General features: G+C 50.6%; 1 protein-coding gene across 7 annotated transcripts in view; it reads left to right on the top strand.

Moving 5' to 3' along the window:
* The window catches only part of LOC126571361 (uncharacterized), a 127,816-nt gene that overhangs the window by 89,654 nt on the left and 25,662 nt on the right, over window positions 1–12,500 (top strand). Inside the window, exon 1 of one of the 7 annotated variants that reach the window (XM_050229819.1) lies at window positions 6,600–6,613. The exons of the other annotated variants lie outside the window; for them this stretch is intronic. The gene's annotated coding sequence lies outside the window, so the exon portion shown is untranslated. Of the gene's footprint in view, window positions 1–6,599; window positions 6,614–12,500 lie in introns of those variants that run through there. 7 annotated transcript variants of the gene reach the window in all.

Below are 12,500 nucleotides of genomic sequence, written 5' to 3' on the forward strand. Positions count from 1 at the left end.
CCACAACAAAACGACAAATAAAAAGCAATTTCCCTACCTTCATCGTGTCCCCCCTCCCGGGGCCGGTACGGACATCAGGTTTGACGAATTGTTAGGGCAAAAGAAAATCGAGAGCCCTCGTGTTTCGGAACCGGCCGGACATTGACAAGTGTCGATAGAAAAGAAGATGGTTTCGCCGAGAGTATCCGCACCGGAGCGATGGTAGGCAACTTGGGTGTGTCGCAGAGGGGGGAGATGATCCTTAGAGAGGGATGAAAGTGTGTATGTGTGCGTGTGCGGTGGCTTTAAGTGCATTTGTCAGTTGGCTTCAGTTCATTATTTCTTCAAAAAAAAACACATTCGAGAGACGCTCTAGTGGCCGCTGAGTGTATTAGCCGAAGCAAATCCAAGAAAGGACGACAGAGTATTCCAGTAGTTCACGTTGTCAAGTTTTATTTCCATTTCCGTTGTGTGCCTGGAAAACGATTTTCAGCGAGCATGGAAGAGGAAAACTCTACCATGACGTCAAACTTTGTATCTCTTTTGCGAGTTTCTGGAGAAGGATGCCTCGTGTCAGGGCTTTTTGAGAGAAACTGACAGACAAGCGGCGGACGGTCGCGGCATGCTATGCTTTATGTTTGTTCGTTCGTTCGTTTGTAGCTGTTATTAGGTTGCGGTAGACGGAGGTTGCCTTGCCTTGCCTCTTCCCAATTATAAATGTTTGCCTGGAAGTGGTTGATGTACGAATCGTGACGTTAATTAGCATTTCTTCGAGGTGCTTTTGTTCTACATTTTGGTCCCACGGTTCCTTATAGATGCTGCAGGTTATTATTAGATACAAAATAGTCTTTTTGTGGTCCTTTCCTTTGACATTAAACTCTTGCATTCTACCTTTTCAAAGCAGTACAATTTCAAATTTTCCAAACTTCCAAACTACTTTCGTACAATTCATAAAATATTACACCGAATAAGACCACTCGCAACAGATGGTGCACTATAAATGAACAATCAATGCCGTCTCCCCCCCTTGAAAGAGTAATCCGCAAATGGACTTATAATTTTCGAGAAAAAGTTCATCACTCACCGGGAAAAGTACAGGGCAGACCACCACCACTACTTGGCTGGCACACAGCTTGGCGCCCTTTTGATGGTGGTGTACTCAGCATCAGCCTTGGTTAACGTGAAACTTTCAACTGTTACTCAAACCGGAACCACCAAAAACGTCACTACCAGCTCGGAGCGCTCATCAAAGTGACATTCACGGAATGCATCCGCACGACGAAGCGACGCAGGATGAATAGAAGTGGTACCATGGGCTGCCTGGAGTGTAAGGGGAACGATATTTCATGCCAACTGGCAGTTATATTACGTGTGGAATTATGGTTGCTTTCCACCCCCGGTTTTTTTTCTCTCTTCTTCGGTGTGTGCAGTTTGTTTATTTGTCCTTTTGCGCCAGGATGCTCGCTTGCACCACGTGGTGGCACCACCAGCAGCGCCCAAGTGGGCGACACGCGCTCGTAGATGCGCTCTTGAGAGGCACAATATAAAGCAATACATCTTTCGCTCCGTTCCGTAAGAAGACCTTCTTATGGGTTGTGTTGGTTGTGTTTTCTTTTTTTTTTGTGTGCCAGTGTCTAAGAAAAAGCACGTTGTGGGCGCTGTACGATTGAGTGGAGCTATTCCGTTTGTCATAATCAACTAAAGTTGGTGAATGAAATGTTATTTTTCTTCCTTCTTTCCGATTACAGTTTCCTTTCTTGCTTTATTCCTGACCAAAGCACACCAGCACAAACCAGCGTTCGCGTGACACACCAGCAGCGAGCAGCGTGTCCTGGTGCAGACCGGAGGAATGAGGTGGTTCGAGTGGCAGTTTGTTGGATTTCTAAGATTTCTTTAGCGTCTCGTCGTGTCGTGTCGCGGTGCCAGTACCATCGTGCTTTTGCGCTGTTGAATGCCAGCAATGAATGGTGCTTAACGCTATGAAAAACGTTGTTCGCAGCGAGCGCAGCTTTTCCTTGGGTTTTCCTTTTTCCTTTTTGGTGCAGCACAACACACTCCTCGCGCCACTGTAACGGTCATTTATATAAGGAGAGAGAGAGGAGAGAGCTCGTGCTGCTAGTTGATTACGATGACGACGACGGCCAGGTAAGGTTTGTTTTGCCACGGGGTGCAATCATGATGTTGCATTGCACACAAGCCAATCCACCCATTCCTCTTCCCCCGGTGGAGGGGGCACGCAGTAGGACTGTAATTTAGTTGACCTTTCACCACCGTGGCCAACGTGGAGTTGGCTGAAAATTGAATTCAACGAAATCGTTCCTCACTGCCATGGCTGAGATTCGTTTTCATGCGATAAGAGTGCCAAATTACGATCATTGGCGTGCAGTAGAAAGGGGAAAAATATAGGGCAGGTTAATGCGTGGTAATATAGCACAAAGCAACTACAACAACCAACAGACGAACGATGGTCGATATTGCAATGCTGCTCTCCCCCTTCTAGAAGAATGGCAACATTTGTTTCAACAAAAAGGAAAGAGGCACACAAAAAGAAAACACATTCCACCGCCACCATCCGTCGATATTGCTACTCGGAACACAATTAGGACACGGTACCGCCGCCGCCGCCGCCGCCACACTCTCTAGCGCACTGCGATAAGCAAAGAAGCATATCCGCCAGAGCGCAAGATGACGACGACGTTTCCCTCGAGAGGCGAGAAACGAGAATGGGCACTTCTTTCGGGGCCAGATTTTGCGGGCCGCACACCACCGGGAGTCCATCTTTCCGTTCGCCAAGCTTATCGAGCAGCACGTGGCGTGGCTTCGTTCGGACTGTCGAGGCCGGTGCGCTCTGGCGGATGCTCCTTTAATTGCGAAGCTAATTATCATAAAATTTTATGCGCTTTATTATGAAATATACATAATTTGGGTGAGAGAAGGCCTTTGCTGCTGCTGCTGCTGCATTGGTTTGCGATGTGGACGATAGCCGGGCGCGCGCGCGCGCGCTGGTCGTTGTGTCCAAGGACCGTGAACCGTTCCGTGTCCGTTGAGCGTGTCGGCAGCCCCTGCCAGACGGCCGTGAAGCAGAGCAGCCATCTCGAGTGGGATACGGACGGACACCTACAGATGGTTTGTGATTCGAGGCAAAGCACGGACACGAAGAAATGGATCCTTTTCTTTCTTTCCTTTTTTATTTTCCGAGTGTCCTCGTCCTCGGCTAGGTGCCTTCCGAAATGCAATCTTTGAGCCTCCGTCGGTCCGGTCCCGTCGGCCTAGCACAATTGATTTTCGTCAGAAGCAATCAGCTAACAGCTAATGGGCCGTGCGTTCGAAGTACCACCGAAGGAATGATCCCTCTGCAAATGTGGAAGATTTTTATGAATCGTTACACACCCGAAAGACCGTTAGCCGCACGAATTCCGATCGATTCCCTTGTGTTGTTTGTTGCTGTTGGTTCGACGAAAGAAAGAAAAGAAAAAAACAAGGACCAAAACCAGAAAAAGTGGTGAAAATGCCCTCCAGAAGGACCGTATCAGTGTGATAGCAGCAGCAGCACTACTGAGAAGGGATAAGTCCAACGAAGGCCGACGTTTTTGGAGATCTGGGCTTTTGGGAGGGTCCCGAGAGAAAGGATTGACACCAGCAAGGCGAGGAGGAGGAGGATCAGAGATCGTGAGGGAAAAGTTTTTCGGGTTTTACCTGCGGACGGGGGCCGGTGGTGGCCCCTTCAAGCGAATGAAAAAGCAGATGGTAAGAACCTGCCCTAGACCAGACCAGTAGGGCGGGAGGGGGGGGGGGGGACAACCGCCCAGGGGATATCAAATTTTCATTATAAAGCGTATCTTACCCAGCGCGCCGAGTTGAAGTTGTTGTTCTTGGATTTGTTTATGACCCGTTACCGTCCCTGGGCCCTGTAATCAGATACCAGCGAGCACACGGTACACGAGCAAAGGATCAGCAGCCGAGGGCAGCCGGAGAAGAGTCAAACACGGGCGAACTCTAACGACAATATACACTCCGGGGGAAGCGAAAGGGTTTGTTCGTCATGTGCGAACCGATCCCCCCGGCCCCTTGGAGTGCACAGAATACCCGGCTAACAGGCGTTACTGGAAATTGAACCCTAAACTCCTTCACCTCCTTCTCCAGTATCCAAGTCGGTAACGCCTAGGCAAACAATACCCAGTTCGTTGAGAGCAAAAGCATGGCGGCGGGAGTGTATGGGGACAGTATAATTGAATTTCCTTTCAACTCATCCTACCCTTGACCATGGGTCGAAATTTGTTGGATACCCTTCTGTGAATATCCTCGAATTATGGCGAGGTGCCTGAGTTCCCCACCTTTTCTTTTTTTTTTTTTTGGTCCGATAATTTGTGGGTTAAGTACGGTGTTGCCATAATGAATTAGTGTGAACGGAACGTGTTGCCATTTGCTCCGGAGCACCAGCAAGGACCTCGAGAGGGGTTCCTAATAATTCACTCCGGTCGGAACTTCCACAAGTAGCTGGCTTCAGTTCTCCCTCGAGTGTCACTAGTACGCCGGTAGAACACCAACCACTCGCTCATCTGCTCACTCATCATCTGGGATTTGAACGATATAGTAATTTACACTGTCATTTCCATCTCTCAGACTCCGCCCGGACTCCCACTAGGGTCCCCCCGTTGAAAGCACCGCCTGGACCCGAAAGGCTCTGGCATAATAATTTCCGCTGTCATGTATCGATTGGAAACAATCCGATAATGGGCTGTGGAGCGCTGCCCACGGTACTTGTAGCTGGCAACCGAGTGGCCATTACAGTGTTTCCGGTTCCGGGTCCTAACGAGCGACTTGGGGCGTAGCATGTGTCGTCGTGGCGTTGCTGCTGCTATTGCGACCGTAATGCTCTCTACTCGCCATCGATGGTGGCAAGAGGCAGGCTGGCAGGCAGAGGCCCTTCGCACGTGTGTCCCGGTGGAGCAATGAAAAATTATGCCCCCTCTGCTGCGCTCGTTCCCAGCGGGGAGGAGTGGTAGCCCAGATCAAATCGACAGTAATTACCCAACGAAGTTAATTGAATTCGCTCTCGCTTGAACCCTTTTCAAAGGGGGGAGGTCCAAGGGGAGGATTGTGGGAACAACGGAACCACCACCACATCAGGGGCTATCTAGATGACACAGTTTGTGACGCAGACATAAATCACGGTTCCAATCGAGCGTAAATGACCACCACCACCAACACTGCCATCACCACCACCATAATGTTCACCCTTCCGTGCCGTGAGCTGATTATGAGCTCTCTCCTTGTTGTCGTCATCGTCATCGCCGTCATGGGCGGTGGCAACAACAATAAAGGGGGAATTCCGGGGACGGTTCCTTGTCGACACGGGATCGGCCACCGAGCTTTAAAGCCATTTTATCGCCACCATTTGTCAAAAAAGGATGGCCAAATATCAGGTATTAGCGGGTGATGGGGCTTCCCATGGATTGTGGCTTTTCAAGTCGAGACAGAAGCCTTCGTCTGGTGTCCTGTCACGGAACAATGGTGTGGCGCGAGCTTCTTTTCATACCCACGCGCCCTACAGGTGCCTCGCAAATTAATTGCGGGAACAAGAACAAGAGAGAGATCGAACGAGTCGCTTGGGGTATGGCTTTATTCGCCGGTCGTTGGCCACGTCGAACACCAGCAGCACCACCATATCCGACAAAAGAATGGCCCGAAAGATATCGATCCGGATCCGCAAGGCGGCGGCCCCCGTTAGTTGGTTGAAGGGAAACTTTTCGTTCCGTTTCGGCTGGATGGATGGGAAGCAAACTTGGCCGATGGTCGGCCGATTGGCTGGCCCGTTCCGGGAGAAGAAGTTGTGGAAAGTAATTTAAAAGATTTGCTCCCATGTTCTTCTACTGTTATTCTGGGGGGAGCAGCAGCCACTGAGAGCCGGAGGGGCACCGGGAGGGTACCGAGAAGAGACCGAGAAATTAATCGTGTGAAGAAAAGCGGAAAATTGTGAAATATTTTCGGTCGAAGCACCGTACCGGCACGGGAGGGGCAGGCAATGAGTGGCCGTGGTAAGGACGACGAGAGGCCACTTTCATGTTTGTTCGGCCGTTGTTCATGCTCGATGATTTGTGTGAGTTCCGGTGCAAATGGTTCGGTTGGGAAGTTCCTGGGAAGTTGTGAAGGGGAATTTTCCATTCGCCAGCCAGCCCATGGAATCCGGATCCGGAAATCTGTCGACATTCTTCGTGAACCGGTCCCAACGTGGAACCACAGAAGTTTACACTCTCCCCGACGGCCAATGAGATCAAGTCGAAGAGACTCCTTGTGCTTGTTCGAGGGTTCGGGTTGGAGAATTGAAGTGGGATTTATAAATGTCAAAGGGAAAGACGATGCTGCTTGCGACTACATCAAAGTAAACACTGGAGATCGATTGGATGAATTCGAATGTCTAATTGGCTGGTCTCTGGGACTTGCTGAAGTTCAGATTGTGTCAGCAATTCTTTACTATTTTCTCTAAAGCTCACGCTGCGTGTAAACTAATGAAATCCTTTCTTATCTTTTCATTTTAGGTACGACAATACCCCCTGTTGCTACCCGTCTACTGAGCAGAGCGACCATACATGGCATGACAGGAGGACAAACGAACACTTCCGAGCGTTCCGAGGTTAACTAAGTTATCCGATTAATTTAACCCGTTATTGATGACCGTCGCTTTCCCACTTCTCCCACCAGCAACCTTGCCCTGCAACCGGCACAACAAAACCACACCAAATCCTCCGACAAATGGTTGCCAATTTGTTGAACTAGAGAAGAAGCGATTGAGGGGGTAACCCGTTGCCAGGGGTTTCCGGTAGTCCGCGCTCGACCATCACCACCGACGGAAAGACAACCGCCACCACCTCATTTACGAGCAAACTACCGATCACTACCGGCCAAGGGCCCACACCGCTCATGGTGCAAATCCTTCCACAAATTCCCTGGGGGCTTTATTTCTATTTCATCGATTTACAAGCGCCCCAGCCACCATTCGCACCCTGCTGTGACTTCCGGAGTAGGTAGGGGGGGTGTGGTAGGACTCAACCGTGTCCTCGAGGAACCTAGACTGGGATGTTGGCAAGCAGTGAAAAGAGGAGAACGAGAAACAGACCTGAAGATTACCTCAATTTGTTTTGTATCGTTCGGTTGCGTCCAGCCATGCTGCCCTGCCGGTCGGTCGGTCGGTCGCAGGGACACCGCGGACCGCCTGCGCGCGCGAGAAACGAATGACAATGCGGTGTTGGTGTTGCGCTCGGAGCGGGGGAGATCGCCGGAACTTTATCTTTATCGATTACACACCATCGGTTAGCGATGGTGGTGACGATCCTTTCGACCTCTCTGACCGGCACCGACCGCCAGAGTGAATCCTTCGCTCCAATTCCTAGAGCTAGAGGTCTCCTTGGGTGAGGTGGCTCAAGGATTGTCCGTTGCTTTTGCTCAAAAATGGAACCAACAACAACAGCAGCAGCAGCAGCGACACTACGAACCAGTAGAGGCCAGCCAGCCAGCCTCAGTCTGTGCGACCATTACACATTGCTTCCGGTAATGGTCCGGATCCGGGGGGCCTCGCCGTTTGATGATGCTGCAATCCGGTTATATCCCGATAGGAAGAGAGCTCGAGCGAGAGAGAGAACGAGTGAGCGAACGAACGTTCGAGAGAGTGTGGGACAGCGCTGGTTTCCCGCTGTTAAATGTGCCAAACACGTTTGATCATCCGGCTGGTAATCGATCGATTTCCTCTCCTTCGTCGGCTCATCCGGTAGCGCTTCTCCCAAATCCTTCTCCTTTCGTTCGGTTCGCTTCGGTGCCTTCCGGTGGTCTCTAGCAGCAGAAGCACGGAATGAACGTAAGCGGACGAAAGCAATACCGGGATTCGGTTCCGCTTCGATCCGCTTCCCCAGACCCTTGTGCTCCTCCCCAGATGCGCTCTCGCTAGGAAGGGCTGGAAGATATTTATAAATACATAGAACTGTCATTAAAATCTCATAATTTATTCGCCCAAAATGGTCTCCCCGACGATCCTTGGGGATCGTTTGCCCGGGATGGTTTTCTTCCGGGAACCGGAGCAACGACCACCAATTCGTTATCGATATGGTTGCCTTTAAAAAAAAAAAACTCGCCCTTGGAACGGCTCCTCTGGCCAAGGTGTTTCCTTTTGGCTGCGCCCAAATCGTTAGCCTTCTCTGGTTTTTTTTTGGTCCGAAACCAACACAGAAACAGGAAAACACGAGAAGGAAAATCGCAATCGCCGACGTCCCGGTGGCGCAACAGTGGTCCAAAAGCAACCTTGGCGAAACTCGGGTTCGGTTGAATGGTTTTCCTCCCGGTGTGGGTGCCTCTGGTTTCGACGAGCAAACGGGTTTTGGTTTGCTGGTCCGGTGACCAACAAACACACATAGGTGGCGGATGGCTTCCGAATGTGATGATGGTGGAACTCGTTTGGAAAATGGCCATGGAAATTATCACTCAACCAAGAGCAGGGAGAGAGAGAGAGAGAGTTGAGAAGGGAAAGCGTCCACCATTACCATCACCATCACCGTCATCATCATCGGAAGCGGCAGTATCTATGAGTTTTCACCAACGCCTTCGGTGTTTGTGTCCGGAAACCGCACAGAAATGCAATTTTCTGTTCAAAAGATCGGCCTCCCCGGGTCGCAATGGTGTGACCGCCGCCTGTTTTATGCATTTTTCATACATCTGCATTCAAGTCGTTTGTTTGTCGCCGTCTCGACGTAGCTTATGGACCGCAGGAATCGAAGGAACGCGAGAGAGAAGACCTCTGTCTGTAACGACCAGGCCGTACCCCCGTTCGAACGTTCAAGAAGATGTGTCCTCCGACTTCCGATGGTCCCATTCCCAAGGCACACATCATATCCACGAACGAAACGACTCCAGACCGGAGACCGGGAGTCAACAGGAAGTGACCAACTGGAGACCCCGTGGGCCGTGGGAGGGAAATCGGTTTTTCCCGAGTATGTAATCAGCTGTGTGCGGAAATTGAACACCGCGCGCGAGGTGGTCGCATTATACCCCGCCACCGCGCGTTCCTGGGCTGTTTGCCTTCGATGAAAAGGAACTGCATAAATATCCAGCTGCATATCCTGCAGTGAACTCTCCCCATATGGTGCCAGTGCAGACGGCCCGTCGTCGTCCCGGACCGGAGTTCCGCATTACTACCGACTGTGGCAGACACACCGTGCCTGGCACCGGATGTGGTTAATACGATGTTAAGGTCCCAGCGTTACTGGCATCATTTATCTTCGGCTTGTAATGGTGCTGGGGTACACTTTTGTGTGGAATTCCATTTCATTCCGTTGGCCCCGTGCGCGCGCGTGAGGAGGTCAAGATTTTTATGAACTTCGCGCCCGGGAGAGGACGGTTTGTCCAGGACTGGTTTCCTCCTGTTGCTTCTCATACGCGCGGTGGTCCGTTTTCTGGTGGTGGCCATTTGGTAGGAATTTATGAACCATCATCGAAGTCCGGAAAAAGTTCGATACCCCATTATACCGCGGCGACCTTTCGACGGTTTTTGCGCGACCATCGCGTGTTGTTCCTCCGCGTTCCACCTTCTCCTAGAGGCCTTTCACCTCCGAAGGGGGGGAAGGAGCTAGGTCACTGTTTCGCGACCTCCATCCCGTGCGCGGCGGTCTCTCTAATGGTCTTACTTATCCAATAAATTTCCTCCCAGCGCGCTTCGTCCACCACGGACCCGTACCTAATCCTCTCAACCGAGCCCCGGGGTCCCGGGACCCCCAAACGCGAGGAAGGAGAAGGCGCGTACTCACCGCCCTGTGTGCGTTCGGATGATGCCCGTGACTATATTTCTAGTAATGGCTCATATTTTATAGACTTTGAATAAAAATAAAGCTTCCGGCATATGGGGCGTGGGCGGTGGTGATCTCGGTGATGCCCTCCCACTACCCTCGATGGTCGATCATCCATTCTGTCCGCAGGAGAGCGGGGTGCAGCGGCGTTGAAGGATATACTACCCGTTGGGGTGAACCGGGAGAGTAGGCCTTTACCATGGAAAAATGGGTTTTTGGGTGGAAAATTTACGATCAACGTCCCGCCAATGTACCTTCTCTCTCTCTCTCTCTCTCTCTCTCCACGCGTTAGTGCGATCCACCCGCGGGTGGGACTCAAGTCTAATCCCCGTTTGGTGATCTGTGGGAGGGCGGTGAGAGAAGTAAATGAAGAAATTATGAGCTGGCAGCCGATTTGGTCACGTTTGGTGAGGAAAATGGTGGTCCTCTGGTGGAAGGCAGGTGCGGAAGGCTGGCCAGGTTGTATCGTTAAACCCAGAAAGAGGCTCTCCGCGTAGAGAGGACTACCGAGGAATGGGAAGAGTCCCCCTCGTTTTCCGCGGAACGAGACAATTCCGGACAAAATGTGTTAATAAATTATGAGACCCCGGTACAGGCCACCGGCCCCTCACCCCATTGCCATCATCATCATCATCATCATCATCGCCATCGAAACGCATTATTGCAGTGCCGTGCGCGTCGAGTGGTGGTAAGTGCTACGAAGAGCAATTTGGCGGATCAATTGGAACTTGGCGTGTGTGCTCCCCCACTCGTGATGATTGCGTTGGTGACAGTCACCGTTTACCCGTTCCCTTCCCACCTTCCCTGCTCTGCCAAACTTTATCGCAAATTGCAATCACATAAATGTGCGTTTGGCGTTTTTGGCATTTTTCTGGCATTTGCCGTTCATGAGCTTATGGCCTATCATCGATATAATGTATGTGTATGGTGTATGTGTGCCCGCGTGCTCGTGATATAAAACAAATGGCACGCACTATCGCTATCCTGCAAGCGTCATCGTGACTCTCGCATATCAATGCACCCCTCAAGGGGATTTGGAGATCTACCCCCCCGGGGGGGTCACATTCACCCCTTTCCGCAACAGGAAAAAGATAATTAACATATTGACGGCGAAAGGATAATCCCCGGAGCGGGGTATCGTGCATTTAATACAGTGTCAGCTATTCTGCAGGATTAAAGGAGAGGATATTTCCAGGGGTCGTCGGGGACATGCATCGTCCATCTGTCAATTTGACAGAAGCGAGACCATTTGTCATGGCATTGTGGCTCCCTAGTACTGTCAATGATGCACTAAATTAGGCAGTGCAGTTGTCACAGTTCCAGTTAGTGCATTACAAGCATTTGATCTAGTAGCCTGTCGAGAAATGTCACGCAGTTGACGGCAACCATCTTTCGAATATTTTAAAAGTGCTTCCTCCTTCACTTGACCTACAAGATGAACTTATAATTGTGAAATTAAGTTCTTGAACTGTTCCACACTAATTTATTATCATTTCAAACACATTAATAATCAAAATCTTTCGATCATTAACTTACGCCAATCAACGAACGGAAATCAAATATTAACTTTCCCGGAGCTCAAACTTCCCAAAAACTATCCGCTTCCTTGTCCGATGAGCAATCCATCCATTACTGCATCGAAAACCGGATGCAGATAACACTCCTCCTGCGGAACTGGCACGCGAGACGGAAATGGATCCTCAACTCTTCAAGCGGGAAGCAAAAAAAAAAACCGGGTGCAAAACTCTTCGCGATGGTGAAGCGCGCGATAAAACGCGTAATGACTCTTGTAATGGTCGACGACCTCTTCACTGAACCGCCACAGCCACAGCCAGTTGGTTGGGAAACTTTCTCCCGACCCAAAGTGGCACCAGTTCCTGGTTTTTTATCTATCTCGCTTGGTGAAGTGCAACCGAAAGAAAAAAAAGCTGCTACCGCGCCGTGCAAAAGGACACTTTCTTGGCACACATTTCGGATTGTTTCCCCGTCTTCGTCCGTGCTCCACCGGGGGTTTGGTGAGAGTGAGTTTTCCGAAGCTCGTTAGCGTAGGAAACTAAATTAGTGAACGATGCTGCTGCCCCTGTCAGGAAGGTGTTTTTTTTTCTCTACGATTTATGGGTAATTACTGCGCCTCGCGGTCGCGCAAATGGTCGACCCTTCCTGTGGATGCTGGTCACTGGCAGAAAATTGTCGCTAAACAAAAAGCTCCCCTTAGGATGGCCGGGGAGAGGAGTGGTCGGTGAACAGATCTGAAACATGAAATATGATTGTGCCCGCGGAAATGCCAGGTCAAAAATGGTTTCGTCTCTTCCTCTTCGCTTCCATTCTTTCCGTATCGTGGCCAGCGGACTGGAGTGCAATGGCGCTGCAGTAGCGAACGGTCCCGTTGGTCAATGGAACGCTTTTCCCACCTGCAAATGAAGCCAGCAGCAGGTCATCAATATGCGCGCCACGTACGTGACACTAAAACACGCACTGTCCTTCTGTCTCTCTCTTTCTGTTCCTCTCCTGTTGGGATTTGATCTGATCGATTCCACAGTCGGCGAATGGAGAGGCACCTGCCAAAGCGGCTAATGTCTTTTGACGGCGCAAAGATGTTTTATCATTAAGCAATAAACCAACGAGAGTCGCACACTCTCCCTCCCTGTGCCGTGAGTGGCCTGTTGTGCCCGGAATGCTAATGAAATGCCG

Source organism: Anopheles aquasalis, chromosome 2, assembly GCF_943734665.1.
Source record: "Anopheles aquasalis chromosome 2, idAnoAquaMG_Q_19, whole genome shotgun sequence".
NCBI lineage: Eukaryota > Metazoa > Arthropoda > Insecta > Diptera > Culicidae > Anopheles > Anopheles aquasalis.